Source organism: Anomaloglossus baeobatrachus, chromosome 6 (assembly GCF_048569485.1).
Source record: "Anomaloglossus baeobatrachus isolate aAnoBae1 chromosome 6, aAnoBae1.hap1, whole genome shotgun sequence".
Classification (NCBI taxonomy): Eukaryota; Metazoa; Chordata; class Amphibia; order Anura; family Aromobatidae; genus Anomaloglossus; species Anomaloglossus baeobatrachus.
The window spans coordinates 76,479,757-76,493,768 of NC_134358.1; the positions used below are offsets into that span (position 1 = coordinate 76,479,757).

At 43.9% G+C, this 14,012-nt stretch overlaps 1 protein-coding gene across 1 annotated transcript in view; it reads right to left on the reverse strand.

Moving 5' to 3' along the window:
• Positions 1-14,012, reverse strand: part of INTS8 (integrator complex subunit 8) — a 197,671-nt gene that overhangs the window by 29,072 nt on the left and 154,587 nt on the right. The window lies entirely within an intron of this gene.

Genomic DNA, 14,012 nt, shown 5'->3' on the forward strand with positions numbered 1-14,012 from the left:
GTAGTTCATAGGCAGGCTAGCAAGAGAATCGCTGCTGGGCTGCTTGTTAGTCTCCTCTGATCACATGCAGTAGGGGAATATATTATTTTATATATAAATTATATATATATATACACATATACACACATACATACATACATACATACATACACACTCACACTGACCACACACTCACACTGACGGGAAGCTTCCTTAACTGCCAGCTATAGCTTCTCTATACTGGTCTGTTGAGAGTTGTGATCCAGACTTATTATAAGTTGTAGTACTTTGTTACTGTCAGCGGTTGTGGTGTTAACTCTTGTTGTCTTTTTGTTACTGCCTTCCTTCTCTTGCTTTTCTCCGTACAAAAAAATACATTTCAGACACACTGTAAACTCGCAGGGACAAACAGTAGGAGACTGTCTTTATTTGTGTTGCCATCACACTCCTAACACTTCCTTCCATGGGGGGGAAGGGGGAACAGATTAGTTCTGGCCAAGAGAATAGTAAGGCACTGGACTCTAGCATCTCCACCATAAGGGGTAATCAGGAGGTTAAAGGTAGCCTAGGGACCCTAGTGTTGTGAATGTCAGTTATGCTTTTGCTGCTGTGAGTCTCCCTCTAGTGGCCAGGAATGGTTTGGACAGAGACCATGTGTGCTGGATCAATGGGCGTTTCCATTGCTAACTCTCTGCCTATTTAAACCTTGGTCTGCTGGCAGTCTGAGCCGGTTCTCATTTGTTCTTTAGTTACCAGCCTTCTCATCTTGCTCCAGACCTCATCTACCCCAGATAAGTGCTTGGTTCTTTCTTATGTTGTTTTTGTTCATTTGTTTTGATCTGGGTTTGTCATTTACTGTGGTTATTGTCAGTTTATTTGCATGCAGGAATCTTCTCTCTCTGTGCTGAGCTGGGAAGCTCCCTGCAGCTATGTTTGGAGTTTTGCTCCTATACGTCCATGTGTTGGTTGCTTCTTGAATTTGTAATTGTTCCTGTTTTCTGTTCATTGGTTTGATAAGAGCGCCTGGTATAGGACGGAGTTCAGATCTAATGATCTGAGGACTTTTTGTACTATCAGGTATTTGGATTTTTGTAGGGTTTTTCTCTGGCCACCATCAGCCCCTTTCCTATTTAGTCAATGGGGCCTCACCTTTGCTAATCCTATCATCCATCTGTGTATTGTGTTTTCCTATATCACCGTAGTCTTTGAATGTGGGGGACTTGCTATACCTTTTGCAGTCTATTTCTGAGGCAGAGAGTTATTCATCCTTATTTCCTTTAGGATATCTAGTTCTCCGGCTGGGTTCGCGGTGCACAGGATGTTAGTTCACCCCTCAGGTACTTCTAGTGTTGGTTAGTAAAAGGATGGCGGCCAGATTATTGTCAATGCTCTCGTCACCTTTTTTGCCAATGATCTATTGTGATCTTTCATGGTTCCGGATCATAACACCCTAGCATGAGTGACAGCATAGGAGCCTCCTTTCCCTCGCTATCTTACGTAGTCAAATTGTGACAATCCTCATCTGCTTGCTTTAGGAGAAGCAGATGAAAATCTAGTCGGCATGTGACCACTAGTCAATAGTATGTAATTTGCAAGCTGACAGTCACTTGACTGTCCGCCGCCTAATCTGGCAATTTAGTGCTGACAGTGATTAGATTGCACACTGACAGGATTAAACAATTTGCTGTCAGGAGAACGTTAGGGTATGGTTCACACAAGTTTTTTTTTTCCCCAGGCATGTTTAGAATGGGTCCAGTCTGAAGCCTGCTTGAAAAAGCACCCTGAAAATGCTCAAAAAGAATGAACAGCAAGTTGTTTTTACACTGAAATGCATTTGTTCATCTTTTAACCCCTTAGTGACGGAGCTAATTTTCACCTTAATGACCAGACCAAATTTTGCAATTCTGACCAGTGTCACTTCATGAGTTTATAACTCTGGAACGCTTCAACCGATCCCAGTGATTCTAAGATTGTTTTTTCGTCACATATTGGACTTCATGTTAGTACCAAATTTATGACAATATTTTTTGCGTTTATTTCTGAAAAAAATTTAATTTTGGCAAACATTTTGAAAATTTAGCAATTTTCAACTTTTGAATTTTTATACCGTTAAACCAGAGAGTTATGTCACACAAAATAGTTAATAAATTACATTTCCCACATGTCTACTTTACATCAGCGCGATTTTGGAACCAAAATTTTTTTTGTTAGGAAGTTAGAGGGGTTAAAAGTTTATCAGCGATTTCTCATTTTTACATCAAAATTTACAAAAACATTTTTTTAGGGACCACATCATATTTGAAGTGAATTTGATAGGCCTAGGTGACAGAAAATACCCAAAAGTGACCCCATTCTAAAAACTGCACCCCTTAAAGTACTCAAAATCACATTCAAGAAGTTTATTAACCCTTCAGGTGCTTCACATGAACAAAAGCAATGTGGAATGAAAAAAAGCAAAAATTAAATTTTACCTAAAAATGCTGCTCTAACCCAAATTTATTCACTTTTAAAAGAAATAACACAACAAAATGGACCCCAAAACTTGTTACCCACTTTCTTATGAATGCGCCGATACCCCACATGTGGTCAAAAACCTCTGTTTGGATAAATGGGAGGGCTCGGAACAGAAGGAGCAATATTTGAATTTTGGAAAGCAAATTTGGCTGAAATAGATTGCGGGCACCATGTTGCATTTACAGGTCCGCTAAGGTACCTAAACAGAAGAAACCCCTCACAAGTGATGCCATTTTGGAAACTAGACCCCTCAAGGCCTCTATCTAGGGGTATAGTGAGCATTTTGGACCCACAAGTATTTCACAGATTTTGTTAACGTTACGTTGTCATATTGAAAATTTTAATAATTTTCTCAAAAATGTTGCTTTAGCATCAATGTTCTCACTTTTTCAAGAGGTAATTCCAAAAATTTGACCTCAAGGTTTGTTACCCACTTTCTTATGAGTGCGGTGATACCTCACATGTGGTCTGAAACTTTTGTTTGGACAAATGGGAGGGCTTGGAACGGAAGGAGCAGTATTTGAGTTTTGGAAAGGAAATTTGGCTGAAAAAGATTGCGTGCACCATGTCGCATTTGGAGGTCCCCTAAGGTACCTAAACAGCAGAAACCCCCCACAAGTGACCCCATTTTGGAAACTAGGCCCCTCAAGGAATTTATTTAGATGTTTAGTGACTACCCTGAACCCCCAAGGTGCTTCACAGAATTTTGTAACGTTGAGCCATGAAAATAAAAAAATAACATTTTACCACAAAATCGTTACTTCAACCAGGTAGCTTTTTTTTTTTTTTTTTTACAAGAGTAAAAGGAAAAAATTCAGCATAAAATGTATTGTGCAATTTCTCCTGAGTTTGGCGATACCTTATATGTGGTGGAAATCAACTGTTTGGGCGCATGGCAGGGCTCGGAAGGGAAGGAGTGCAATTTGACTGCAAAATTGGCTGGAATCAATAGCAGATGCCATGTTGCATTTAGAGAGCCCCTGAGGTGCCTAAACAGTGAAGCTCCCCAACATGTGGCCCCATTTTGGAAAATAGACCCCTCAAAGAATTTAGCTAGATGTTTGGTGAGTACCCTGAACCCCCAGGTGCTTCACAGAATTTTATAATGTTAGGCCGTGAAAATAAAAAAAATTTCTTTTTACCACAAAGTTGTTATTTTAACCAGGTAGCTTTTTTTTCACAAAGGTAACAGGAAAAAAATTCACCATAAAATGTATTGTGGAATTTCTCCTGAGTTCGCTGATACATCATATGTGGTGGAAATCAACTGTTTGGGTGCACGGCAAGGCTCGGAAGGAAAGGAGCACTATTTGACTGCAAAATTGGCAGGAATTATTAGCGAACGCCATGTTGCGTTTGGTGACCCCCTGAGGTGCCTAAACAGTGGAGCTCCCCCACAAGTGACCCCATTCTGTAAACTAGACCCCTCAAGGTTTTTATCTAGGGGTATAGTGCATTTGAACCCACAGATACTTCATAGAATTTCATAACCTTAGGTAGTCATATTGAAAATTTTGATTTTTTTTTTCAGAAAAATGTTGCTTTAGCACAAAAATTCCTCACTTTTTCAAGAGGAAATACCAAAAAATGGAGCGCACAGTTTGTTATCCAATTTCTTATGAGCGCAGTGATACCCCATATGTGGTGAAAAAAAGCTCTGTTTGGACAAACAGTAGGGTTCGGAACGGAAGGAGCATGATTTGAATTTTGTAAAAGTTGAAACAAATTGTGGGCACCATGTCGCATTTGCAGGGCCCCTAGGTCACCTATACAGCAGAAACCCCCACAAGTGACCCCATTTTGGAAACTAGACCCTTCAAGCACTTTATTCAGGGGTATAGTGAGAATTCTAAATCTACAGGTACTTCACAAAAATGTTGCTGTTGCGCCAAATTTCTCACTTTTAGGCTATGTACCCACAATCTGGCGACACTGTCTAGGATACAGTGCGAGCCCTCCTGCAGAGATGTGAGTGTTGTCCACGGGAGAACGCAGCTACCTGTGTATACACTCCGGGTTCAGACCGCTGCAGACTTTATTCTTCCTTCGAAGAACACTTTAGTCTCTGCAGCATAAATTGACATCCTGCTGCTCAGGAAGCCGCACCGCAGGTCAGTTTATGCTGCAGAGAAAAGAAGTGACGTGGTCAGGAGATTTCTAAAAATCCTTCCACTGTGCTTGTACTGCACAACGCAGCGTTATGGACGCAGTGAAAACACTCTGCATCCAAAATGCTGCAAATCCTGATTGTGGGCACATAGCCTAAAGAGCTAGGATCGATGGATGGATAGATGTCTAACACATATATAATGTCCTACCCCCTACATATTCTAAGCTGGTGCCAGTTAGTGACTTTCATTGTGTTGTGCCTTGTATTTAGCCCAAATATAAATAATTTAAAAAAAAATGACGTGGGGTCCCCCCTATTTTTCATAGCCAGCTGGGGTAAAGCAGACGGTTGCAGCCTATAGACCACAGCTGGCAGCTTCACCTTGGCTGGTGATCCAATTTGGAGGTCACCCCAAGCTGTTTTTTTATAATTATTTATAAATAATTAAAAAAAAAAAAAGTGGGATCCCCCTCAAATTGGATTACCAGCCAAGGTAAAGCAGACAGCTGTGGCCTGATATTATCAGGGTGGGAAGGGCCATAGTTATTTGGCCTTTCCCAACCTAATAATAGCAGGCCGCAGCCGCCCCAGAAGTGGCGCATCCATTAGATACGCCAATTCTGGCGCTTCGCCCCAGCTCATCCCGTTGTCCTGGAGCGGTGGCAAACGGGGTAATAAATGGGGTTGATGCTAGATGTGTAATGTCACCTGGCAGCAAGCCCAGAAGTTAGAGATGTCACAGCATCTAAACAGATACCAGACATCACTAACCCAGTCAGTAATAGAAAAAAAATAAAGACAAAAAAAATTTATTTAAAAAAACACTCCCCAAAACTTTCCCTCTTTCACCAATTTATTGAAAATAAAAAAAATTCCGGTCCGCCGTAATCCATTTTGGAGGTTCTGGACCTTCTAGAATATGAGGGGCACGCTCAGGGAACGTATCCCCCATTTTCTGGAAGAGCAAGCTCTTCCTGTGAGCAGTGTGGGTGCAGTAATCTGAGAATCTAGGGCAGAGTGACCTGCAGTAACCTCATTCCAGAATATGAGGGTCACACTGAGAGAACGTATCCCCCATTTTCTGGAACAGCAGGCCCTCCAGATTACTGCACTCACACTCCCCCGGTCCACAGTACAGCAGTTGCGGTAGTGAGCTCAGCGTCCCTGCTTGCAGGGAGCCAGCTGACAGCCGCTGTCTGCACATGCGCCTCCCGCTTTTCAGAGGGAGGCGGAGTGATAGTGGGGACGGAGCGGCAGCCAGGTACCGGGGAAGACCGGGGGCTGGGGCTGACGGGGGGTGACCTGGCAGGACGTGGGAATGACTTTTCTGTCACATGTGACGTGCCACATGCGACAGAAATGAGAGGAGGATAAATGCGGCCGCGCGCTACTGTGCGCGTCGCCATCTTGGATGCTCCGGAGGGGAGGGGGGATTGCTCTGGAGAACCAGATGGGGCTCCGGGGGACCAGAGATCTCCGGTGTACCGGAGGATGGCTCAGCGGGAGGACATTTCCCTCCGATCTGAAATGTTTCATCATTTCAGATCGGAGGGAAATGAATGCAGAGCTGGCGGCGGCAGTTTGGATGTCCGGTGGGTGTGGGGGTTGATTTCTCCGGTACCGGGGGCTTTGGGGGCACTAGGGGCTTATATTTCTTTATCATCTGACATGTTTGATCATGTCAGATGAGAAAGAAATCAGTATTATTTGCCATTTTTTTTTTAATGTGACCGGCGGTATACGGTGTATACCGGCGATCACATTATCGGGGTCCAAAAAAAACACCCCAATTCATAATCTTGGGGTCTCAGCTACCCCCGGTAGCTGAAATCCCCGAGATTTTCCGTCACTGGGGGGCGCTACAAGCTTTTTCCGGCCTGACGACTCAAAACGTCGTGGAACAGAATAAGTACCCTGTTTTTCCGACGTCTTGAGACGTTAGGCCGTCGCTATGGGGTTAAGGGTCTTTTTATTGCTTCAGGTTTGGAAAGATTCCAAGAGGTAAACAAGTGACCTGATCATTCTTCAGGCATTTACCGGTGTGAAGACGCTCCATACTTTGCAATGCAAGTCAACAGAAGGGCTCAAAAGATGCCCAGGTCTCTCTTATTCGGAATATTTTGCTAATGTTTGTGCTTTAAAATAGGTTAAAGGATCATTGTTGAGTGGAGTGAAACTTTAGTGTGAAAACGTCACAACAAAAAACAACCCAAAACCCAAAAAAACCCCACTGACAATCACAAATATCAAAGAAGTGCAGAATTTTATCCTGCAGCTCTGTAGGCTTCAGGGCTCCGGTTCCCTGATACAGAGCTCAAAGAGACAAATACAGTCTACAAATGGCACTTAAAACAGTGTCACAAGAAGAGTACCCACATAAAAGAGGAAGGGCCAGATTCATAGCTGCATTTCTGGCAGATTTTTTTAAGTGAATCCCTCTAAATTAGTGTCTTTCTTTTGCAAAAAAATTCAAAATGATTTACGCCTTTTCTGGTTTAATCACTCTTCTAATTCTCTAAAACATCTACATAAGCAACACTGATGTAATGAATTCATGAAATTTAACCAAGAAGATTTTGGGCACTCATCATAAAATTTGTCTCTTTCTTGGAGCCTTCATTGGGGAACACCAGAGACGACCATGGGTGTATGCTGCTGCCACAAGAAGGCTGACGCAAAAAAATTAACTCCTCCTCAGCAGTTACACCCACCAACGGGAACCAAGCTAACAGTTAATAAGAAACCAGAAGGAGGAGAAGAAACTGTAATGCAATAACATACGAAGGCAAGTTGTTGAATCAACAGAACATAGCTGTGACCTCCAACGAGATTGAGACCCAGAAGAGGATCTAGAACGCGTCCTATTTTTAGATCTCTTACACGATCTGCTATGCTGGAGCATATGAGCTGGAGAGTCCGATTAGCCCCAGGAAGCAAATGGAGCCCCCGAGGTGGATGAAGAAATAGGCAGACGCTCAATAACCAAAACCAAGGTCTAAGAAACCTTGCTAGGTCTGCCACCGACTGTGATAGCACTACGGCCCACTCAGGCGGTGCAGGCAGGCTCTAGTTGAGGGCATTGCTGGGGCTCCTGAGGGTCCGACAAAGGGGTTGCAGCAAATTGAGTAGAAAGCTGTGGGCTGGTCTCATGGCAACCTTTTCTTACAGGATGAGCAGATAAAATGCAAGGCCACGAGTGGGAGGGATCAGAACGAGTCTCCCTAAGATTAGACACAGATTCCATATGGGAAATGAGGAGGGCTAGTGAAAACCCCCAAAATGATAGCGCTTACTCCATTCCTGGAGCTTATGAGGAACTACTGAGAAACTGTGAGGAGAAGGAGGCAGCCAGGATAAAAACAGAACTCACCACTGTGCGGACACTGGAGGAACCAAGATAGTGCCCATAAAGGAAGAATGTGGAGTGGAAACCGCTGATCCTGAGTGGTTATTGGCCGGAAGAGAGGAAAGCTGTGATAGAGATGGACGCCCACACAAGTTATTGGAGGCCGTTGCCGAAGGGTGGGACCTAATGGGACAAATAGGCCTCAATGAAGCAGTTGCCAAATTTTGGAATGTGTCTGCTGGCGGTAGCAGGCTGGAGTGGAAAAAACTGAAAAAGGTCTGATAGGCCTGAGAATGGAGCCTGTTTGTCTACAGTAAAAACAGGGAGAGCCCACTGGCAGAAGTAGCCTCGAAGAAGGAGCAAGTACGTGTTCCTGAAGATGAAATCCAGTTCCTTCTTCACAGACTTGGAAGACGGTTCTCAGGAGCCCCATGGAGGAGAGTTGAGGCTGGTCCTCCTTTCCTACCTGCGCGGTCTCACTCTTGTGGACAAACTGTGCTAGAGATGGATGGCAAGGACTGTCTGCCTGGATGTCTCTAACCACTGAAGTATTAGGGGTAAAGATCCTGCAGGACAGAGTACGATGTGGATCAGGCCACACTTTTTATCTTCCAGGTTCAGCTTGTGATTGGGTAAAAATAAATTAAACTAAAACAACAAACACAAGGTAGAAATGGGTGCAAGGGAAACAGACACTAAGCTACAATGGACTTGCTTGGTTCCAGTTGATGGGTGTAACTGCTGAGGAGGTGTTTATTTTTTTGCATAGTGTCAACTTACACCCTTAGTTCATTGTGTTCCCCAAAGAAGTGATAAAGAAAAAAAAAAAAAGAAGAGCAAAACACTGAGGAAAAAAAAGAGCAGAATAATTCCGTGCCCATGTGGCGCCCTTGACTGTCAGGAGCCACAGGGTACTACATCTAACCCCGAATTCCTGGAAGATCAGCGCTGGTAAACACTACAACACACACACACACACACACACACACACACACACACACACACACACACACACACACACACACACACACACACACACACTTACTTACTTACTTTTCCCCAGACTGGGTAATAGGCTAGAGATAGAGCTGATGGATGGCCACCTATTGGTTGGGACTCATCCAATCCAGTAGTCAAAACCTGAGAGGAGGAGGGGCTAGTCAGTAAAGTGATGGGAGACAGACATCTTGTCAGACAGAAGTCAGTTAGACAGTAAGTCGGAACACGTGAAGTCAGTTAGACGTTCAGTCAGAAGTCAGTACACAGACGGAAAGTATAAAGTGACCGATTGAGTAAAAGGAGTACGGTTGCCAAGGAGAGTAGGTTGCGAGTACTCACTGGACCGAGCACCAGCGGGGTACAGAGCCCTAGTTCAGGAAGATGCTTCAGGCTCACCTGATGAAAATCTGAACAGTGAGGGGACCATCAAGGACCTCACCGATGTTAGTGTTCGGGGCACAGCAGCAAAGAGGGAACCCAGCAATGGGGACAGAGGTCTGACCCAAGAGAGGTTCAAGCTGCCTGCCATACGGGCCAGGATTGTGACAACAGGAAAGGACCCCAAAACTCTCCAGGCCACGGGGACCCACCAACTACAAACGGATGTATAGAAGTAAAGATCACCAGGTCACTACACCGGATCTGAATCAAAGAATACCGGATTGGTAGAGATCAGCACCAGCCGGGTTGCAACCACTCCAAACCAGTGAGTAAAGCACAAGTTAAACTGCAGCCCCTGTGTTGTCTGAATTCTTCCTACACGTCCGCACCCATATACTACAACCACCATCATCCTCCCCTGGGGCCTAAGCTCTACTTGCGGAGAGCCATCACACCTAAGCTGCCCAATACCACCAGCCCCAGCAGAGAGTGACTTTGCAGCGGCGGTTTTCCCCATATAGCCGCATACCGCAAGTGGCGTCACGAAAAACTCTTTATTTTTACATTTCCCTTGTACAAAATCCCCTTTTAAGCGACCCCCAGGGTCACGGAACCGTGCAACGGCCACCCAGTGACATATCCCAGTAGTATACAGCCCGGGACAGAGTACCCCAAAGCCCTGGGGTGAGTCACACCCCTAATGAAAGTTCTATTTTATTACAGATTACAAATATAAAACTCTAAAATAAAACTAAAAGAAGAAAACAATCGGGTCCCTCTTGTAATCACCTACAATCCAAATCTGGAGGTGTTAAGAGGAGCTGCACGGAAACTACAACCATTACTGCAAAAAGATGCCCGGTTAAAATCTATTTCTCCAGACTCCCCACTTCTGTGTTTTAAGCAGCCCCTAAATCTAAGAAGCATCATTGTCAGAAGCTCCCTGTCCTCTCCAACAACAACAGGAACATTCCCATGCAACCGGTAAAAATGTAAGACCTGTCCATTTATATGGACAACGGACAAGATAGGACTACAAGATCCCAGGTACCTTCAGCTGCACCACAACCAATGTGATGTACTTAATAATATGTACCAAATGTCCAATTGGGGGTCTGTATGTAGGGGAGACAGGACAACAGCTCAGGACAAGGATGAATTCTCACCGCCACACAATTAGAAAAAAAAAGGATAGATCTACCTGTGGCCAAACATTTTTGTAACCCAGACCACAGCATCATGGACATGAAATTGCTGGTATTAAAAAGGAAACTTCAAGCCCCAGAGAGACAGGAGAGTTTGGGAGTACAAACTTATGATGACCTTTGACATATTCAGAGCAGAAATGAATGTGGCACATGGATTTATGTCTTTTTTTTTTCCAAAACGTTTTTTATTGATTTTTCAAATTTGTAAAAACATGACAAGTATCATTGCAAAAGAAGAACATTCGTCTGACAAAATGTGACATAGAGGTGGGTGATACCCCAATTTGGAGTTCCATGTTGCTGTTCGATTTAAGATAGTATACAGTAACATTAAACCAAAACAGAGGTAATGAAATATAATATAACATATGCAATACAATTCGTTAAATCTCTGTGTCGTCCCTGAATGATTTCAATTTTGCTAGCATGCCTTGGTATTCCCAACCATCTCGTCTCCCCCTCCCGCCAGAGCCCCCTCCTAGGTGATTCTCAGTTTACCCAGGCTGTCCTGGATATCGCTCAGGATATACCACTCCGAGTGAACAAAAGGTGCCATCAGGTTAATTATTTCTCCCTGTGTGAATTGGCTTTTAATAAAATGTCTCCATCTCACAAAAAACTTGGCTGTCAACCCATCTTTATCCCTCTCCGCTTCTAGTTTTTCCCACTTCAGAAGGTTGTGTAGTTCGCCCATAACCTCCTTTATGGATGGGCCCTCCCTTTGAATCCAGTGTTTTAAGATGCAACGCTTAGCTATCATGGCTATGTCATGCGCTATTGCGTATTTCCTCTTTTCCTGCGTGCTCGGTCCTCCTCCTACTCCTCCCTCAAAGGAGTGGAAAATCCACACCATTAAGTCTAGTTTGCTGAAAATTCCCCATGTTGACTGGGCAAATAGTCTGACTTGGTTCCAGAACCTAGCGATTGTCTCACATTCCCATAGCCCATGCAGCATATCCGTTTTTTCTTTTTGACACTTAGGACACCACCTATCCCTACCTGGTATGTTGAAACCCATAATGGCCCTATGTAGAATTCTAAATTGAGTGTCTCTCCATCTCTCATTGGTAATATGTTTCCGCACTTGTACCCATCCTGTCAGTATATCATCCACCACTTCTTCCCTTCCCAATTGTTTCCCCCACGCTTTTAAAGTCCGACTATCCTCCCGTGAGATAAGCACCCCCCTTAGCGATCGATAAATTTTAGAGACATTTATACTTGTTACATCACATTCCAGTAACTCATCAATCGAACTTCTGTTCAGCTCTCTTCCAACCACAACAAGGTCTCCTATTATTCCATGTTTCAATTGTTCATACTGGATGATATGTGAGCTATTAAGGTTGTACTTATCCAACACTTCCCGACCTGTCATCCACCTCCTGTCCTCCACATTCATGACATCTATCATTCTCCTGACTCCCCTCTCTTTCCATCTAGTAAATAGCTTGTTTTCTCGTCCCAGGGGAAAATTTGGGAATGCCCAGGGGTTCAAGTACTTGGACACTTTCCATGAGAGCCCCAGTTTTTTCCTTACCGATTTCCATGTTAGCATGGTGTCTCGGAATATAATTGAGTTCCTTATGTGCCCTTCAACCCTGGATAGTGGGGAGTGCAGAATGGACGTCAGATCCCACGGTGACGCATATTTAGTTTCCATCGCATGATCTGAGTGCCTACTAGTTCCTCTCACCCAATCAATTACATGCCTCATGATACATACAAGATTATACCCTTGGACATCTGGAAAGTTTAGACCTCCCTCCTCTGTTGACTTCATCAGCGTACGCAGCTTTATTCTGGGTTTCCTTCCCTTCCACAGAAATTCTGTATACGCGGAGTTGAGCTTATTCACATCCTTTAGTTTTAGCAATAGCGGGATTGTCTGGAAGGGATACAGCAGCCTAGGAAAGCTCATCATTTTTATCAGGTGGCATCTTGCCAGTAATGGAAGTGGCAGACCTTTCCATCCCTTTAATTGAACTATAATTTTCCTGATTAGCGGTCCATAGTTCAAGTTATAGATTGTTTCCACCGATCTTCCTATATGCACTCCCAGGTATTTAATTGAAGATTGTGCTATAGGAATTCCACATAGACAGCCATCCCTTATTTGTCCCCCCATTGTCCCATGATGCCCCTTTAGGAACATGATCTCGCACTTTTTTTTGTTCAGTTTGAAACCGGAGAATGAGCCAAATTTTTCAATCAAGGCAAGAGTCTGTGGCAAATCCGCACCGGGGTCCCCCATATAAAGTATGATGTCATCAGCAAAAAGCGCTATCTTTACTTCTGAACCCCTTATCTTGATTCCTTTAAAGCTATTTTGTCCCTGTAGTATTCTTGACAACGGCTCGATTGCCTGGTTATATAAAAGAGGAGATAATGGGCAACCCTGTCTTGTTCCCTTCATCAAAGGGAACACGTCTGATAGAAAGCCCGGAGTGTGTACCCTAGCTCCCGAGTTGGCATAAAGGTTTCTAATGTAAAGTCTCATCTTGCCTACAATCCCTATGGCCTCCATTACCCTGTCTAACCACCTCCAATTTACATTATTAAACGCTTTTTCTGCGTCAAGTGTAACTAGGGCAGGTCTAGCCCCTCCCTCAGTGAGATCCAGTCTAACCGCGTCTACCACTAGAATTGTCTTTCGGATATTGGTAACGGCATTTCTCCCCTTAATAAACCCCACCTGGTGATTCGTAATGATCCTAGGTAAGATCTCGGCCAGTCTATTAGCCATGATCTTGGACATAATTTTTAAATCCTGATTTATGAGCGATATAGGTCTATAACTAGAGGGATCATCCAGGTCCTTGGTTCCCTTGGGGAGTAATTTAATATATGCTATGTTGGAATTTTTGGGTATTTCCGCCCCTCCCAGGAAAGCATTAAAGACTGAGGTTAGATCCGGCGAGATCAGATCCTTCAGAGCCTTATAGAATTCACTATTGAAACCGTCAGGTCCCGGTGCCTTGTTGGTGTTAAGCTCCCCAATTGTTCTCGTCACCTCCTCTACTGTGATATCTGCGTTTAAGGCACTCAAATCTTCCTCCGTCAAGCTAGGCATTTGGGCTTGTCTTAGCCACTCTGCCTCATCAGTCATGTCGTTATTCCCTGACCCATATAGTTTTCTATAGTAATCTCCCAACAGTTTATTAATGTCCTTAGGATCCGTAGTCACCTCTCCCCCCTTTGTTTTCAGTTTAGAGATCACTGTCATCTTTCTGCTGCCCCTTGCCAGATTGGCCAACATCCTTCCCGCCTTGTTGCCAAACCTATGTAAGTCAACCTCCTTGTGCGACCAGAATAGTTGTTCCTTCTTTTTGGCCCATTCGTCAAATCCCTCTTTTGCCTCCAGCCATCTGCCTTTTGTCATGGGAGATCTATTTGTCACATAATTTGTATATGCTACCCGTACTGCTTCACTATGGAAATTATAATTCTCATTGGTTTTCCGTTTGATCATGGC